At 47.3% G+C, this 20,003-nt stretch overlaps 1 protein-coding gene across 1 annotated transcript in view; it reads right to left on the reverse strand.

Moving 5' to 3' along the window:
• The window catches only part of lrfn5a (leucine rich repeat and fibronectin type III domain containing 5a), a 130,352-nt gene that overhangs the window by 54,797 nt on the left and 55,552 nt on the right, over positions 1-20,003 (reverse strand). The window contains exon 2 of the mRNA XM_086274198.1: positions 2,867-2,983. The gene's annotated coding sequence lies outside the window, so the exon portion shown is untranslated. The remainder of the gene's footprint in view (positions 1-2,866; positions 2,984-20,003) is intronic.

The following is a 20,003-nucleotide window of genomic DNA, read 5'->3' on the forward strand; positions in this document are numbered from 1 at the left end:
TCCAGACTGTCGCCCAAGGAGCGGTATCGTCGCTGGAGAGCCGGTGAGTGCTTTTATTGTGGCCGCAAGGGCCATATTGCCATGGATTGCCAGGCGCGGCCAAAAGACAGCGCCCGCCAGTAGTGAGGAGTGTACGGGTGGGCGAGGTCACCTGTTCACAGTCTCCTCCTCGTCTCATGATTGCGGCTAAGCTAACGATTCGTCTCAAGACTCATTCTCTCGACGCTCTGATCGATTCCGGGGCAGAACAGAATTTTATTGATGCCTCGCTGGCGCTAAAATTAGGTTTTAGCACGGAGCCTCTGTCTCATTCACTCAAAGTCACAGCCCTTAGTGGCCAGCGTCTTCCAGACATTACTCATATCACGGAACCGATTTCCCTGACTCTTTCTGGTAATCATGTTGAAACCATACAGTTGTATGTCTTTAAAGCCCCGCTCACACCACTAGTCTTGGGCTATCCCTGGCTATGTCAACATAACCCTGTGATTGATTGGAGGAAGGAAAGTATTTCGGGGTGGGGGGAGGAGTGTCACATGTCCTGTTTAAAAGCCGCCACCCCCGCCATGAGCCTACCACCCAATAAAACTATTTCAGAACCGCCTGATCTGTCCTCCATACCGTCTGTTTATCACGACCTGGCGCAAGTGTTTTGTAAAGATAAGGCACGCTCCCTTCCCCCTCACCGGCCGTACGATTGTGGGATTGACCTCCTCCCAGGCGCGCCGCTCCCGACCAGTAGGTTGTATAGCCTGTCTCGACCGGAGCGGGAAAGCATGGAAAACTACATCAATGAGTCACTTGCTGCTGGTCTCATTCGCCCCTCGTCATCGCCTGTTGCCGCTGGTTTCTTTTTTGTCACCAAGAAAGATAAAAGTTTACGGCCCTGTATTGACTATCGCGGCCTCAACGCCATCACAGTTAAAAACAAGTATCCCCTCCCTCTGCTGAATTCCGCGTTCGAGCTTCTCCAGGGTGCCACCGTCTTCACAAGTTGGACCTGCGCAACGCCTACCATCTGGTCAGGATTAGGGAGGGAGACGAGTGGAAGACGGCTTTCAATACTCACCTGGGCCATTTCGAATATCTTGTGATGCCTTTCGGTCCCACCAATGCTCCAGCTGTGTTTCAGGCTCTCGTGAATGACGTGCTTCGAGATTTCATCGACCATTTCGTTTTCATTTACTTGGATGACATCCTCATCTTCTCCCGATCTGTCGCCGACCACCAACGCCATGTCAGGCAAGTCCTTCAGCGTCTCCTTGAAAATCGTCTCTTTGTTAAAGGGGAGAAGTGTGAGTTTCATGTCTCCACTGTTTCCTTCCTGGGCCACGTCATCGATCGGGGTGACCTCAAGACTGATCCCGCAAAAGTTCAAGCCGTTGTTGCCTGGCCGACCCCTTCTAACCGGAGACAGCTTCAAAGCTTTCTGGGGTTCGCGAACTTTTATCGGCGCTTTGTTCGCGACTACAGTAAACTTGCCCTGCCCCTGACCCGTCTTACTTCTCCCAAGGTTCCCTTCTGCTGGGATGAGCTGGCTCAACGAGCATTTGCCCATCTGAAGGGCTGCTTTGTCTCAGCGCCCATTCTCGTCCAACCCGATCTCGACTGGCAGTTCATTGTGGAGGTGGACGCCTCGGATGCTGGAGTGGGGGCGGTGCTTTCCCAGCAGCAAGGAGGTAAGCTGCATCCCTGTGCCTACTTTTCACGCCGTCTCACCTCCGCAGAGAGCAACTATGATGTGGGAGATCGAGAGCTACTAGCCATCAAGCTAGCCCCGGAGGAGTGGCGCCATTGGCTAGAGGGCGCTGCCCAGCCATTTGTGGTCTGGACCGATCGCAAGAACCTGGAGTACATTCGATCGGCAAAACGCCACAACGCCAGGCAAGCCAGGTGGGCCCTGTTTTTTACTAGATTCCAGTTCACGATCACTTACAGACCCGGTTCCCGTAATGTCAAGCCAGACGCCCTCTCACGCCAATTCGCCGCCTCCGAAGACAATAAATGACATGACAATAAAGTTTACTTTGACTTCAGCAGCAAGCAGGCGCACCGAGGGCTCTCGCGCTCACTTTTCGCGTATAGAATTTCGAAAAAAACATCGGTGCAAATGATAAGACTGTATCATGATGTCTGGTGTTTTCGTGTTTGTTGGTTTGTTTTTATTTTCTTTTATTTTGCGAGTTGGTTATTAGATGCTGCTCCAGCCAGCCAGAGAATCGCCCCCCGCCCCGCCCTCTCCTCCCTGTGCCGCAAGCAGCAGGCGCACCTCGCAAACGGAGGGCGCCCTTACTCCCAGCAAATGGGCGATAGAAAACCGATCAGTGCCTGTACCATTCCCAATATGCGCTGGCATGATGTCGGGGCAGCATGAGTACGAGCAATTTTTTTTTCTGCCGATGCCCGTGATGCCGCCCCCCACCATGATGCCGCCCTGGGCAACCGCCCATGTCGCCCGTATCAAAAATCACTACTGGTTGTAGCAAACAAAACTAAGAGGATTTTTGTCCCCATTCTAAAATTCATTTTTTGGGGAATTTTACTTTTTGCTGACACGTGAAATATTTATACCATTAGAATGTGTCCAACAGGATATATTAACCATACAAAGGACATATTTTTATATCAACTAATTGTGGTTATATAATGGCTATCAATCTAGAACTGTCGGCACAGCATTTTCCTATTAAACTGTTCCTGTACATCTGATAAAATTTTGGCAAGACAACTGTTTCTTTTTGTTCGGGCTTTATGATAGGCCAAATTACTGGCCTTTCAGTTTATATGAGAATGCCAGCAATTTCAAGCTCATGGCAAGAAAAAACATGATATGTATTTTTTTTTAAATTACAAAAATACTTCTTACCTTTAGAGATGTAAATGCTGATGAAACGCCGCAGGATTCACATGTTACTACGGCTACCACAGCTACAGCATCATGGATGAAGGTACAGGTCCAAAATTTTCTGCTGGGTTTTTCTCACTATAGAGGTAAAAAAAAAAAAAGACATCATTACTGGACTTGAAAAATAGTGAATATAAATAGAATTGAGGGTTTCCATGCCATATTTTGCCTTTAAGATCTTTAGTGGCTTTTTTAAGTGTTTTGGCCTACAGTGTAGCTGTGGTGTACAGAGTTCCACACCAATGATTGGCTTCCAAAACAGTCTAATTTTATATAAATTGCTTGGCTGGCCTTTAACTGAGAACTAAAGAGCTGCAATTGTGCACCACTGAACCAGGAGGAAGTGTGCTAAGGTGAGTGCCCATGTCGCATAGACTGATCCTACCACACAGGAAATGTGCTCTCATACGCTGCTGTGACTGGATATCAATGACTTGAACAACCCAGACCATTGATCCAGAGATATCTCTCTCTCTCTCTCTCTCTCCCTTCCTTCCTTGCTTGCTTTATCCCCTCCCAGTTTCTCTTTAAATTCCTCTCCTCTGTCTTTTATCCTGCTTTTCCATATGGATTTTTTTCCTTTTTTGCCCCTTGCTTCACTCCTTTCCTCTATCCTCCCCCTCCCTCTGTGGCTCTTGCTTTTCAGCTTTCCTCCTTCAAAGGACAGAGGACACAGCTGAAACAAAGGCTGCCTGTATACCAGCTGAGCCAGCAGGATGGAGGGAAGGAGGGAAGGATGGAAGGATGAAGGGATGAAAGTGAGGCAAGCAGGAAAGAATGAGGGCAAAGAGTAAGGTGGAAGAAGGTGGAAGGGAGGGGTGTAGGACAGGGCTAAGAAAACGAAGGCACAAGTGTGTGTGTGTGTGTGTGTGTGTGTGTGTGTGTGTGTGTGTGTGTGTGTTGGGGGAGGGGTGCAGGCTGTGCCAAGAGACAGAGTGATGAAGCAGGGATGGAGGTTTTAAAAAAAAGGGGGGGCAAAAGGTATGTGAAAGAGAAAAGATGAAGGATAGGCGAAGACAGAGACTGATGGAGAGAGATTGCTCTCACATCAAAAGTGTGTATCAGTCTGTATCAGCAATATCTCTCTCACACACACACACAAACACACTCACACACAAATCTGCCACAAGCGCAAACACATGTACTTCATTTTATCTACCCTTCTCAAATCAACCCATTGGATTGCTATCACAGGTTTCAACACAATTTATTTATTTATCATTGTTGTCTCATTGACATAAATGTTTACTGTACAGATACACCGAAGACAAATATATATTTTTTATTCACAGTTCTTAAGATGACCTTGGAAAGGAAAAGGAAACTTCTGTAGAGAGATAAAGTCTCTTTGTCAGCAAATCTGCCACTGGCAGCAAAAGTGATTGACTTGTGTTAACATGCACAATCGCACAATCCAATGCATGCAAGGCAATGAGCCCTATCTAGTGGGCTCATGGGGAAGGAAAAAAAACGCATGTTTTAGTAAGCACACAGTATCATCTATCTCTGATCCTTTTTTTATACTGTATGTTTTGTTGCTGAATAAAACAAATTACTGAATGATTGATTCAGTGTGTTACTCATCGTCTGTTTCCTCCCCGAAATATTCATTTATTAATCAACTTCTGAATTCTGCTACCCTGAAAATGACCCTGAGGGAGGCACAACTACGAATACAGAGTGGAAAGTGTTCCAATTAATTTGCTTGTGCAGCAGAATCTCATCCAAGGCTCTTATGTAACTTCATACTAAACTTATTAGCGCAGCTACTTACAGACACAAACAGACAAATAAAAGTCATCTATGGAGTCAGGACTTTCTCACCTTACTTTAACCCTTTCCTTACTGACCATCCCAGTCCCCAGCCAATTTAACAGAGAATAATTTAACCCCACTCATGATTATAAACCTGTCATTACGATTTGATTTACAGTTTCAAATGGGTGCAGTTTAAAATTAAAAGTGTAAATAGTGATCGGTATCAAATTCTGCAAAAAAAAAAAAAAAACCCAAACAAACAAAAAAAAGGTTCCTTCAAAAGGATAGTTTGATATGCAGTTACGACTAACTTCAAAATTCTCTCACTCACCTTTAAAAATTCCAGTGAACAGCATTATACAAACTGTGAATCAATACATTTACTTTAGATTCCAAGCTTGACAAGACAACCAGTCCAGCTCATTGAGCCAGCATCCTGGTGAGACTACATTAACTCCACCTTAGTCTGGAGTTTGCATGGGTGCATTTATCTTTAATGAGGCCTGGATACCCAGGGTGAAGTGCCATAGCAACTTTGTTCAACATGGGTTCCCCATGATGTTAAAAGCTTTGAATGATCCCAAGGTGAAAAGAAGAATTCCAATTTGTCAAGAGAAAAAGGGATCCTAAAAATATTTGCTTTTAATTATTCAATATCTTATGTAACTCCAAACCAGGAAATGCCATAACTAGGCTGAACAGCCACAGGATGTCTTCGGAGTTACAGTTTGTTTATTCTGTATTTTAGAGTTCACAGTATGGGCAGCATAGTGAGATACCACAGACATCAAAGATTTCTTGTAGTCAAAGCCAGGAGGTGTGTACCAGCAAATCACTGCAATATGATGTCATGATGTCATTCACAGTGGAAAAAATGTTAGAAAACGTCTTTATGGTTTCATAGTTGACAACCGTACAGCTTTAAGTATTCATTTGCATATTAGTTTACTTGATTCAGACGTACATCTTTTAGTTACCAGCATGACTCTCATAATTGGATCTTGTTCGTTAAACAATATTATTTCCTGTTATGTTCTGAAATGGGACCGATGATGTTATTTTTCCAACTCCCTTTCTCCTAGAGTAGCTTTGCATGATTCACGGTTCAAAATTCTTCTTTTGTCCTTTACATCAGTCCTTGGTGCAGCCCCTCAGTTCATCCACTATCTTAAAGAAGTTTTAGTTCCTTTCCTAGCCTGCCTTCAAGCAGCTGATTGTTGCAAACAAAAGGTTTGAACAGCTGGATTTCTTTGCTCACTGACATCATACAAACCTACAAGTAGAAAAAATAAAGACTGAGCATTTAGAGCACTCTGTAGCCTGAGCTGTCGGCTCAAAGGAATTAAATGTAAATACCCTGATCTTATTATTGGTAACTGTTTGAATCACTGTATCGTCATCATTGAATCAGTATATAGAATAAATAAAGACGGGCATAATGTTTGTTCAAATAATGTGTTTCGTCATTTAAACACTAACTCCAGCTACACCTGCAACTCCACACTCCACTTACCCATTATGGATGATGTGTGGTAGATGTTTTGGGTCGGATAGACTTCTGTATGCACAGACAGGTTGTGGTCAAATCTTTAAAGTTTGCTTCCAGTGAGTATAACTGTGGAAGCAAAAGTGCCAAGCATAATAAAGCCCTGTTTATGCAAGTTTACTTGTGTGCGTGAGTCTGTGTGTGTGTGTGTGTGTGTGTAACGCTTGACTGAGTCCATGGATAGAACCCATTGCCAGCCAAGCCAGCAAGTCACTCTTCTGAATTATTGAAACAGGTCAGTAGGCAAGAGGACAACAGCGTCTGTACGTCTGTGTTTGTGATCGTCTGTCTGTGCACAGCAGTGCACTGCAAATTCAGAGCTTAAGCTTTGTGCTGTCTTCTATAGAGGGAATTAATGGCTGTGCCTTCTATTCACTAAGATTATAAATAGAAAACAAGTCAACATTTTAAAAAATGCAAAATGCTGCAAACAGAGGATTAGGTATGTTGAAAATAGTTATACGCCTTGAATACAGAGCTCTATCGGAAAACACTTACCTGGAAAGTAAAAACACCTGGGATGACCTAAAAAGTGCTGATATTTCTCAGTCACATTAAATTCACGAGAAGAAGCTTCAGAGCAGCTGTGCTGATTCTGTTCTTGCTGTTGTCCTGTGCTGTTTTTCTGTCCAACCAAACAGCAGCCAAAATAAATAGTGCAGCAGTATAAATACCAAGGGTAACCAATGTTCCTAGATGAGATAAATATAAAGAAGCCAGACAGCACTTCTGATCTGTGCTGCTGTGATACTTAACGCACCAATGGAACAGATGCACAAACAAGTTGTTGGACTTTGTTTTTGGCTTTTTTTGTCCTGGAAAAAAGGAAAGGAAAAACATTACTTTTCTTTTAATAAAATGTGCTCTCATTGGTTTGGGTTTTAGTTAAAACATAGTAAAGATTGGATTTAAGTAAAAGAAAAAACAAACAAACAATGATCAACACATCGCATGAACCTGATATTTTAACAGAAAGGAATCTGGTGTGCCTGCTGCTGTTTACTTTGGCAAGAAAATACTAAATGTAAATAGATCTAGATAGATAGACAGTAATACACAAATAAAACCATCGAAGTGCAGCTGCTTTGTTCAGAGTTCAGGGATATCAGTACTTCTTACTATTCTTGCCCTGGAAGCTCTTGTTTTATTATTACAATACAGATGCTTTTTGTTTGTTGTTTCTTTGCGTGTATTTATATGCTTTCCTTTCTTCTTTTATTCTCCAATTTACATCTGTATTCTTTGTTGCTGCACACCCCCATGCCCCCTAGGAGACTATAAAGACCATCCTGACTCAGCTTATCTTACAAATGCACCATGTTATCTTTGCACAAGTGCATACTGTGAACTGGAAAATGAGTAAGTCTAATTAGCGCAGTGTTATCTTCGAGTCCAACCCACTCAGTAGTAATAGAGCGCAGTATTGATGCTCCCACACATTTATACGCATTAACTCATCCAGTCACTGTAAAAGCTGGTAGTGTACTACAGAGAGCAGTTGTATAACTGAGGTGTGGTCAGTCACTTGCGGTTACACAACTCAGCAATGATGAGTGTATTTTAGCAAGCAAGCGTATGTGCAGCATGTCTCACTACTGTGATGCTACTTTCACCAGCTGTGAAACTGTGCAAATAAACCACACGCCTGTAGAACAAGCACTCAGCCACAGTTGGGAATTGTTTGTCTTCATTGCTGCTTTTGTGTGTTTCATGTCTGTCTCCAAGTTCAAATGAAGCCAGTGAGCAATTAAGATTTGTATATTCTCAGAGAATATCTCTGGGTTTTAAAAACAGGTAGCTGTTTTGGACTTGACCTGTACAGATGATAATATCTCTAATATCTGCCCAGACTGCAATGGCTTCTTTATATCAACACATTCAACCACTATGGTCACCCCCGAACAATCATAGTAATCATGTTTTGCATGAACTTTGAGATTTAACAACATTTTTCATATTTTCTCAACATTAATGTTGTTGATAAAATCCGGCATCCTAATTATGATGTCAGAAGACAAATATCACTATCATCCATCCATTTATCCAACTCAGGGTTGTGATTGGGCTGTAAGCTATCCCAGCTGTACTACTACCATTAGGAAAATAAACAATATTAAATTGAGTAATATGGACAATGTGACTGTTGACAAAGATCTGTGAATGTATGGCTGTTGTTACAAATGTCAACCATTTCATTGTGTTTTTGCTTTTTGCGACAATGAGCATATGTGCGCCCAGCTATTGTAATTTGTTATGTGTTGTGTATTCGTTATGTGAAGCCTGTGAAGCCAGCAGGTCCTGCATCTGTGTTTTTATATGTGCAGTAACTGAGTGCAGCAGTAAATGTCTATATAATTTCTGTAGCTCTGGGCCTCTTAAAATGGGGTGTGGCTTCACTTAAGTTTCTGGTTTTCTTTTTCACTGCTAAATTTGAAATCTGATGAATATTCAGAACACCACTCGAAAACAAAACCACAGCTCAGTGTAAAATCGTGGACCCAACATGAGAGGATCTTGTGCATGTGTGGGGAGGTGTGTTTTGTGAGGGGGTTGGGGGTGGGGTGTGGTGCTTTCAGCTGACCAATCTTTCATCCTTGCACCTGTCATTCTTTACCACCTCATCCCTTCATCTCAGTGACTGCTATCCACTCCGCCCTCTGTAACTCTGCCTCTCTCTGTCGATCTATATATCCATCCATCTCTGCCCACCCAAGTCCCTTGTCCTACCCATCATCCCTTAGTACAGCAGCGTGTACTGAGGGATGATGGTCTACCCTTCGCTGTTCTGTCATGGTGGAAAATGTGTTTTCAGCTAAGTAAGATCAAGACTGTGTTTGGATTTCACTGTTTGTGTCAACATTTAAAACTAATTCTGGTCAATGCATGTTATGCCACCTTTCCCTAATGGTATGAGAGTTATGCCATTTCACTAGCTGTTACAGTTGCAAATGCATCCATCAGTTATTTCTAGCAAAACACAATGTATAAGGTACTGAAAAAAATAATGTGGAAAAAGAGGAAAGAAAAAATCATAAAAGACACATTTTGATACATAACAGAAATTGCGCACACTATCCCCCCCTCCATTATTTTTAAACCACAGACAGGCACCAGTCTGTCTTGGGCCCTACAAAGAAATGTCAAGAACCTTTTAGTTTGCACACATAACTGTCGACACAGTTCTCAGCAGGGTCAAAACTGGAGCCTTTTTTTGTTGTGAGGGGTAATTTGTAACCAGTGCACCGCCACACCACCATGGGCGATTTCAAATTTGCCAAGACCATGAACAGAGCAGAGGTGGGCCACCAGCATTGCAATCAACAAGGCAGAAAGCTCTTTAAAAGACACACAGGGCTGTAACAGTGTGTTGACAACTACTGCAGTGAACCCATGGCTGGGAGTGACCTGGGTGGAACCTCTTGGCTCTGATATAGAAGTGAGAAATCAACTGGAAGCCTTGAAGAGAGAGGGTGTGATCTGGCCAGACAGTGCTGTGAATAAGGATCCAAACACTGCTCAGGCTGGGTGCCACCTGCCACTTTAAGATGGCTGGAAGTGACATCACTGATGAGCTTAAACTTGAGCATGTTACTGTAACTGGAAATTAACCATTGCTGTTGAGTAGGGATAAAAACCTCATCTAGGTACTGTAAAGCAGTGCATTAACTATGTGTGTAGATGATAATGAATGTCATCAGAAGTTTGCTCCAATAACTATTAGAGAAACCATCTATGTATTACCAAAGCACATCATTATGTTTTGGTGAAGAAGAATTACAGAATAGTTAGTAATGATATCTAATAAGTGAAGAGTGAACAGCCCATGATATATGGACCATACCTGCTTATAGTTTGTTTAACACAACATGCACACATATCTCATATTCCACCAGTGGCTCCATAAAAAGACAAACTTACAGGCTGATTGTCACGGTCCTGGGTCTCCTGACCCAGCGTTTTTAGTTCTTTGTGATTTTCGTATTATTGTACTTGTGTGTGATTTTATTTTATGGCTTCTAGTTTTGATCCCTTGCCCTTCATGTCTCCCTGTGTGCCCCTCTATGTATTTATGAGCCCTCGTCCCCTTTCGTGTTTATTCCGTGTCTCCCCTGCCCGTTACGTTGGTGTTCTACTCGTGCTCTCTCTCCTCTGTACTTCCTGTTTCACCTCTCCCGTCAGTGTTCAGTTCACCCCGCCTGTCTCGTTATGATTATCAGTGTCACCTGTGTTCCCCGTGTGTTCCCACTCCCCTCGTTAACCCTCTGTGTATTTCTGTCTGCGTCTCCCTCTGTTCAGCGTGACGTCGTCCCTCATGCCGTGTGTGGATCTCCCTGTGTCTCTCTGTGAATTCTTGGTTTGTGATTTCCCCCGTGTTTCCTGGTGAGCCTTATGTTAGTTTTTCCCAGTCTAGTTTTGTATCGCCTATCATCTTCTGTTACGCAATAAAGCTGCCTTTTGAGTTTATTCCCTCGTGCCTGTGAGTCCTGCATTTTGGGTCCTACTCCTGCCTGCCGCACGGCGATTCATGACAGTACGACGTCACCAGTAATGGATCCAGCGGACTCACCGTGGAAGCGCAGCTCCCGTTTTGACGGGACTCGGCTAGTGCTTGGAGGGCCTCCGTGCTGCCGCTCCTCACTAGCTGCTTACCCTTCGGTCCACTCACCTGCTTCCTCTCCGCGGACGCCCAGGTCTCGCAGAAAACGCTCCAGCCGGTCCCGGGAGGATTACTACGAGCCTGCAAGCAATCAGCTCACGCCTGCACAAGCCTTCTACAAGATGTTAGGGATTATTATCGTGCCGCCCGACTCACCCAGCGTTTCCACTTCACAGCAGGAGCCTGGGACTCTTCTCGACCAACCGCCTAGGGTGAGTGACAAAGTCCCCCTACGTTCGCCTTCTGTGTCGAGGGATAAACGTACCGTTTCCCCCAAGGCCGCTAACGTCGGCTTCATGAACTCTAGATCTTCTGTTCCTCCTGTTCCAGAAAACGACAGTATTCATTTTGAGAGCGATCGTTTCCACTGTAGTTCAAAAGACTGTGCTTCTGATGCTCCTTCGGACCCAGGAGTTAAGACTGTTTCATCTGGAACTGTTTATTCTGGAGCTATGTTTATTCAGTCAGCTGCCCGTCCGCTTTCAGCTCAGTCCCCTGCTCAGAAGCCGTCTGTAGCCCAGACACCAACTCCACCACCACCATTTTCGCCCCAAGCTCTGTTAGCCGCCCGGCCCGAAGCTCTGTTAGCCGCCCGGCCCGAAGCTCTGTTAGCCGCCCGGCCCGAAGCTCTGTTAGCCGCCCGGCCCGAAGCTCAGTCGCCACCTCCACCACATTCAGCCTCGCTTCCCATAGCACAGTCACATCCACAGCCTGACTTACTACAAACCTTATTTCAATCCCTAGCCCAGTCAATAGCTCAGTTGGTAGAGGAATCATCAGCCTTATCGACAGCTCAGTTAGCTCCCTCGCAGCCCTTGGCAGCTCCCTCGCCGCCACCCGCAGCTCAGTTAGCTCCCTCGCCGCCACCCGCATGCTCTGTAGCTGAGCCACTAGCCGCCCGACCCGCAGCCACTTCAGCCACTCCTCCACCCGTCACACCTCCACTACAACCATCACTGCGGTCTCTAGCGCAGTCACCTGCAGCTCTGCTTTCCCCAGTGCAGTCTCCAGTGTCCCCAGTGCAGTCTCCAGTGTCCCCAGTGCAGTCTCCAGTGTCCCCAGTGCAGTCTCCAGTGTCCCCAGTGCGGTCTCCAGTGTCCCCAGTGCAGTCTCCAGTGTCCCCAGTGCAGTCTCCAGTGTCCCCAGTGCAGTCTCCAGTGTCCCCAGTGCAGTCTCCTTTAGCACAGTCACCCACTCAACCACCAGCACCACAACCGTCACTACCTCTAGTTCATTCCCCTGTGAAGTCATTAACTCCACCACCTACTCCACTCTCACCACCACCGTTACTACAGACATCAGTTCAGTCCCCTGTGCAGTCATTTACTTCTCCACCGTTAGCAGCTCAGGTCCCCGTGTGTCCAGCAGCTCAGGTCCCCGTGTGTCCAGCAGCTCAGGTCCCCGTGTGTCCAGCAGCTCAGGTCCCCGTGTGTCCAGCAGCTCAGGTCCCCGTGTGTCCAGCAGCTCAGGTCCCCGTGTGTCCAGCAGCTCAGCTCGCACCTGAACCATTGGCCCAGTCCCCGATGGCAATACGGTCTTCTGTTCGGCTTAACATTCAGCCAGGGGTCCCAAACCTCTCTGGCTCTACTTCAGCTCCTGCTGGAAGCTCGGATGAGCTCATCCAGGACTCCGCGGCTCCCACGCCGCCATCTACCTCGTCCGCTGGGGGTTCCAGTGAGCCCGGCCAGCACCTCCCTGTCTCCGCTGGAGGGTCCGAGAGGCCCGTTCAGCCTCCTGTCTCCGCTGGAGGGTCCGAGGGGCCCGTTCAGCCTCCTGTCTCCGCTGGAGGGTCCGAGGGGCCCGTTCAGCCTCCTGTCTCCGCTGGAGGGTCCGAGGGGCCCGTTCAGCCTCCTGTCTCCGCTGGAGGGTCCGAGGGGCCCGTTCAGCCTCCTGTCTTCGCTGGAGGGTCCGAGGGGCCCGTTCAGCCTCCTGTCTTCGCTGGAGGGTCCGAGGGGCCCGTTCAGCCTCCTGTCTCCGCTGGAGGGTCCGAGGGGCCCGTTCAGCCTCACGCCGCATCAGCTGGAGGGCCCGAGGAGCCTGTCCAGCCGCCATCTGCGACCGCCTCGTCATCACCTGGCCCGGCTACATCCGCCTGTGCTTCTGCTACGCCTGGCCCGGCCTCAGCCTCTGCAACCTCGCCTGGCCCGGCCTCAGCCTCTGCAACCTCGCCTGGCCCGGCCTCAGCCTCTGCAACCTCGCCTGGCCCGGCCTCAGCCTCTGCAACCTCGCCTGGCCCGGCCTCAGCCTCTGCAACCTCGCCTGGCCCGGCCTCAGCCTCTGCAACCTCGCCTGGCCCGGCCTCCGAGTCTTCGTCTGCTGCAGCCTCTTCAGAGTCTTCGTCTGCCGCAGCCTCTTCAGAGCCTTCGTCTGCCGCAGCCTCTTCAGAGCCTTCGTCTGCCGCAGCCTCTTCAGAGCCTTCGTCTGCCGCAGCCTCTTCAGAGTCTTCGTCTGCCGCAGCCTCTTCAGAGTCTTCGTCTGCCGCAGCCTCTTCAGAGCCTTCGTCTGCCGCAGCCTCTTCAGAGCCTTCGTCTGCCGCAGCCTCTTCAGAGCCTTCGTCTGCCGCAGCCTCTTCAGAGTCTTCGTCTGCCGCAGCCTCCTCAGAGTCTTCGTCTGCTGCAGCCTCCTCAGCCTGTGCTTCGCCTGGTCCTGTGCCCTCCGGGCCTCGGCCGGTGCGCCTGACACTGGAGAGCCGCCGCCGCTGCCTTCCGCGCGGCCGGCCCCCTGAACTGCACCGTCATCGCCTGAGTGGCCGCCGTCGCCTTCCGCACGGCCGGCCCCCGGACCAGCGCTGTCGTCGTCGCCGCCGCCTCCCGCGCGGTCGGCCTCCTGAACTGCTCCGTCGTCTCCTTCGCCGCCGCCGTTGCCTTGCGCACGGCCGGCCTCCTGAACTGTTTTCACGTCTCCGCCGTTGCCTTGCGCACGGCCGGCCCCCTGAACTGCTCTGTGTTTGAGTTATTTTCTTGGGCTCCGGTGTTTGCTGTGCTCTTCTTTTGTTTTCTGTTCCGAGCCCTCCGTCCTGGGCCCCCGCCGCCCGCCCTGGGTTGTTTTCTGTTTGGTTTTGTTTTTCTGTGTTTGGGCTGTCTGGAGCCAGCCCTTGAGGGGGGGGTACTGTCACGGTCCTGGGTCTCCTGACCCAGCGTTTTTAGTTCTTTGTGATTTTCGTATTATTGTACTTGTGTGTGATTTTATTTTATGGCTTCTAGTTTTGATCCCTTGCCCTTCATGTCTCCCTGTGTGCCCCTCTATGTATTTATGAGCCCTCGTCCCCTTTCGTGTTTATTCCGTGTCTCCCCTGCCCGTTACGTTGGTGTTCTACTCGTGCTCTCTCTCCTCTGTACTTCCTGTTTCACCTCTCCCGTCAGTGTTCAGTTCACCCCGCCTGTCTCGTTATGATTATCAGTGTCACCTGTGTTCCCCGTGTGTTCCCACTCCCCTCGTTAACCCTCTGTGTATTTCTGTCTGCGTCTCCCTCTGTTCAGCGTGACGTCGTCCCTCATGCCGTGTGTGGATCTCCCTGTGTCTCTCTGTGAATTCTTGGTTTGTGATTTCCCCCGTGTTTCCTGGTGAGCCTTATGTTAGTTTTTCCCAGTCTAGTTTTGTATCGCCTATCATCTTCTGTTACGCAATAAAGCTGCCTTTTGAGTTTATTCCCTCGTGCCTGTGAGTCCTGCATTTTGGGTCCTACTCCTGCCTGCCGCACGGCGATTCATGACACTGATAATGAAAGAACAGAAGCAGGACAAAGAAAGTGGGCACTCTTTTTACACCTTCAGCATCACTCCTACACAGATGCACATTCAGCACCAATACACACACACACACGTGCAAAAAAGTAGCTCTGAATGCAAGCAGGGTTTCCTAGAAAATCCCATTGCTAGTGACTTATCTCCACTTAAGCTCTTTTCACACTAACACCTGCAGCAAAAAAGACACGCTGCAAAAGGCCACCTTCCTGGTTATAGTGCTTTTCAGCGTCCTCGGAGCACAGCAAAGTGCTGCTACATCTTTTTGTTAAGAAAACTGGAATTTGAAGTGTGTAAGTCTGGACTCCATTTTGGTGTTTTTACTTTGCATACCTTTTTTTTTTTTGCACTGAACAGAACATGTTGGTCAAAGGTTTTGTCGTTAAGGTGTCATTATGAAAAGTTAAGACTGCATGGTTAATGCAGGTTGCTTTTCAAAGAGTCCGTTTTGAGCAAATAATGGATATTGAAGCCTTTTCAGTATGCTTTAGCATCCCACCTGCTTATCTTCATATCATGTCATTATATGTTAGCCGTTACCCTGAATTAGAAAGAGATCACACGCCAGATCACTATCCAAGTTTGATGATTACAGGTGATGAAAGGAAGGTATATTTAGACCTTGGAGTTGTGGAGCTAACTTGTATGTTCTTCAGTATTTTACTGCAAACTATGTACAAGGTTCAAGGTTCTTTATTTGTCACATGCATAGTTATACAAGTATAACACACAGTGAAATGTAGCCTGACACGCTCCTTGACATGTGCAAAAAAACTTGGGGGGGGGGGGGGGGGGGTGTAGAGGAAGAACATTATATATATATATATATATATATATATATATATATATATATATATATATTAGGGGTGCAACGATATTCGTATCGATATTGAACCGTTCGATACAGTGCTTTCGGTTCGGTACGCATATGTATCGAACAATACAACATTTGTAATTTATTTTATCAATTTTCCTTCTGACGATGCTGTCTGTGTTGAGCGCTCAGTGAATCTGTGTTCGACTACTCCGCCTAGGCTGCACTGTCCAGCGCAGATCCACTGAGCGCTCAACACAGACAGCATAGTCTGGCACCTCCCCCACCCTCATTCAGATCTGGCGTTTGGAATTATTTTGGTTTTCATGTGACGTATGACCCTGAAGGTAAGCGAGTCATGGACTAAAGTAAAACAGTATGTTGGATGTGCCATGCAATGCTCAATTACATGGGTGTGAACTAGTGTGTTAGCGCAGTTAGCTCGTTAACGTGTTGGCCGTCTAGCCCCATGCACAGAGCGATCGGCGGTAGCTCGTTAACGGAGATTTGCCGTGTTGTGGCGTTAAGGTCATTTCAACGAGATTAACCTGAAAGCACTAGTGGGAACACAACGAATATGACTGCACATTTACGCCGACATCATCCTAGTGCAAAGACAAGTGGAAGCAGACAAAAAAAAGCAAGCATGCTACTAACTTTAGCCGAGTCATTTAGACAGCTGTTAGCACATGATTCTCCTTATGCTGCTGAGAATATAGCCCAGAAGAAGCGGATAGTATAGCTTTTATTTTGGAAAGAGCCATTTCTCTGTAATAAACTCTCTTTTCCAAAGATGAGTGATTCCTCAATCAGATACAGGGCTCGCAATATCGCTAGCCCGACGTCCCGGAGCTAGCGATTTTTTCAGTCGGGCTACCAAAATCTATCTCTGCCCTGCCCGTCGGGCTATTGTAGGAAAAATATATGTCAATGCTTTTGCATTCTTTCAGAAATGTAGCTGGGTAATTATGTCATTGGCATCGGTGAGCCACTGTCAATATGTGACATATTGAAGTCGCGTTTGAATTTGCACTTGTTTTTTTGCTTTCACTTTGCAATCGTGCGAACTGCGTATAGAGAGCGACAGCACTGATCTGTGAGTGATGATAATTTGTGCACCAATTCCTCTGACATCGTCTTATTAATCGTTAGCTTACTATGCAAACATGACAAGTGAAATCTCCCGCAGCAAGCTTAAACATGTGAGAGGTTGATCGCGCAGAGAATCGCTGAGCTTATGTGAGTGCGTGTGTAAAAGCATTTCAGTTCTGCTGAGCCAAATAAGACAGGTCAGGGTGAAGAAGTGACAGCCAAATAAAAGCTTACCACAAAACGGAGAAGTTATGACAAATCAGACTATAAGGCAAAAAGAAAGTGCAGCTTTATGGTTTCATGGACAAAATCATTTCTGTGGCTGCAATATGACGAGCTAAATAACCAGGGCTGCACATAAGTGGTCCGCAGGTGCGCATTCGCTGTCAAAATAAAAAACACGCACAAGGGTTAGGGTTAAATTTAAAAACTGTACTTTTGAGTTAAAATATATATTTATAATTTTAATAAATGACAAATTAAAAATGCATGAACATTTTTTTGTATCGAAAAAATATCGAACCGTGACACCAAAGTATCGAACCGAACCGAACCGTGAATTTTGTGTATCGTTGCACCCCTAATATATATATATATATATATATATATATATATATATATATATATATACATATATATATATACATATATATATATGTAGATCAAAGTAGCACGGAGGGAGGTTAGCCAACTAACGGAGTTGCAGAAAGGTGCGACAAATAAGGTGCCTAAGAAATACAGCAAGCTGTCCATACCTGAGGCCTTGGAAACTGCCAAGCAAAGACTCACAGCCTTGGCCAGCCGCCTGAGGAGGTACACCAGAGAGATAGAAGGCAGGAGAATAAACCAGCTGTTCTCCACAGAACCAGCAAAGGTGTACTCTCAGTGGCAAGGGAACAATAAGAGAACAGCACCACCAAGGCTGGAGACGGCGCAATACTGGAAGAGCATATGGGAGAAGGACGCAACCCATAACGGCAATGCTCAGTGGCTAGTGGATCTGAGGGCAGACCACAGCGACCTCCCTGAACAGGGTCCAGTAACCATCACAGTGGCAGATATCCAAGAAAGGGTCTCCAGTATGAAGAGTTGGACAGCACCAGGGCCCGACATGGTTCACGCCTACTGGCTAAAGAAGCTGACTGCACTCCACGAGCGTCTGGCAGCACAAATGAACCAACTGCTAGTTAACGAGAGACACCCGGAATGGCTAACCGAAGGTCGGACGGTCCTGATCCCCAAGGACCCCAAGAAGGGACCGGTCCCCTCCAACTACCGACCAATAACCTGCCTCAGTACTACATGGAAGCTCCTGTCAGGCATCATATCGGCTAAGATGAACAGGCACATGGGTCAATACATGAGCGGGACACAGAAAGGGATTGGCAAGAATACCAGAGGCGCAAAACACCAGCTACTGGTAGACAGAACAGTCAGCCGAGACTGCAAGACCAGACTGACCAACCTGTGCACTGCCTGGATTGATTACAAGAAGGCCTATGACTCAATGCCCCACAGCTGGATACTGGAATGCCTAGAATTGTACAAGATCAGTGGGACCCTAAGAGCCTTCATCAGGAACTCAATGGGGATGTGGCGTACAACACTAGAGGCCAACTCCAAGTCCATAGCACAAGTCACCATCAAGTGCGGGATCTACCAAGGAGATGCTCTGCCCCACTGCTGTTCTGCATAGGCCTGAACCCCCTCAGTGAGATCATTAACAAGACTGGCTACGGATACTGGCTACGGATACCGACTACGGAACGAAGCAGTTGTCAGCCACCTCCTGTACATGGATGACATCAAGCTGTATGCCAAGAGTGAACGAGACATCGATTCACTGATCCACACCACCAGGCTATACAGCAATGACATTGGAATGTCATTCGGACTGGAGAAGTGTAGTCGGATGGTAACAAAGAGAGGGAAGGTAGTCAGAACTGAGGGGATTGAACCACCAGAAGGCAACATTGCAGACATAGAGGACAGTTACAAGTACCTGGGGATCCCGCAGGCAAATGGGAACCATGAAGAGGCCGCTAGAAAAGCTGCAACCACCAAGTACCTGCAGAGGGTCAGGCAAGTCCTGAGGAGTCAGCTGAATGGTAAGAACAAGCTCCGGGCCATCAACACGTACGCCCTGCCCGTGATCAGGTACCCTGCTGGGATAATAGGCTGGCCAAAGGAGGAGATAGAAGCCACTGACATAAAGACAAGAAAGCTCCTTACCATGCATGGAGGGTTTCACCCCAAGTCCAGCACCCTGAGGCTGTACGCTAAGCGGAAGGAAGGGGGCCGGGGACTGGTGAGTGTCAGCACCACAGTCCAGGATGAGACAACGAACATCCAAGAATACATTGGGAAGATGGCCCCAACTGACCGAGTGCTCAGTGAATACCTCAGGCAGCAGAAACCCAAGAAAGAGGAGGGAGACGAGGAACCATCATGGAAGGACAGGCCCCTGCATGGTATGTACCACCAGCAGATAGAGGAGGTGGCTGATATCCAGAAATCCTACCAGTGGCTGGACAAAGCTGGACTGAAAGACAGCACAGAGGCACTAATCATGGCAGCACAAGAACAAGCTCTGAGCACAAGATCCATAGAGGCTGGGGTCTATCACACCAGGCAAGACCCCAGGTGCAGGCTGTGTAAAGATGCCCCAGAGACAATCCAGCACATAACAGCAGGGTGCAAGATGCTAGCAGGCAAGGCATACATGGAACGCCATAACCAAGTGGCCGGCATAGTGTACAGGAACATCTGTGCCGAGTATAATCTGGAAGACCCGAGGTCAAAATGGGAGATGCCCCCAAGGGTGGTGGAGAATGACCGAGCTAAGATCCTGTGGGACTTCCAGATACAGACGGACAAAATGGTGGTGGCTAACCAACCGGACATAGTGGTGGTAGACAAACAGAAGAAGACGGCCGTAGTGATCGATGTAGCGGTTCCGAATGACAGCAATATCAGGAAGAAGGAACACGAGAAGCTGGAGAAATACCAAGGGCTCAGAGAAGAGCTCGAGAGGATGTGGAGGGTGAAGGTAACGGTGGTCCCCGTGGTAATCGGAGCACTCGGTGCGGTGACTCCCAAGCTAGGCGAGTGGCTCCAGCAGATCCCGAGAATAACATCGGAGATCTCTGTCCAGAAGAGCGCAGTCCTGGGAACAGCTAAGATACTGCGCAGGACCCTCAAGCTCCCAGGCCTCTGGTAGAGGACCCGAGCTTGAAGGATAAACCACCCGCAGGGGCGTGCTGGGTGTTTTATATATAGTATATGCATTGGGTGAATGTGCAGTAGTAGCAGCAAGCAGGTGAATTCTGTACATTAATATGAATAGACATCTGACTATTTTACAGGATGGACAATATAAACATATTTAAAATTAAAGGAATTGAAATATACATTGTGCCTTGGTTTAGTGTCTGGAAGAGTCCTGTCTCAGTCAATTATAGATGATGTGAGCGGGCGGGTGTGTGTGT

Source organism: Aulonocara sp. 'chitande type north' Nkhata Bay, linkage group LG19 (assembly GCF_057382095.1).
Source record: "Aulonocara sp. 'chitande type north' Nkhata Bay isolate Kocher_YH1m ecotype deep benthic linkage group LG19, A_spYH_male_GT1.1, whole genome shotgun sequence".
In the NCBI taxonomy this organism is placed as follows: domain Eukaryota; kingdom Metazoa; phylum Chordata; class Actinopteri; order Cichliformes; family Cichlidae; genus Aulonocara; species Aulonocara sp. 'chitande type north' Nkhata Bay.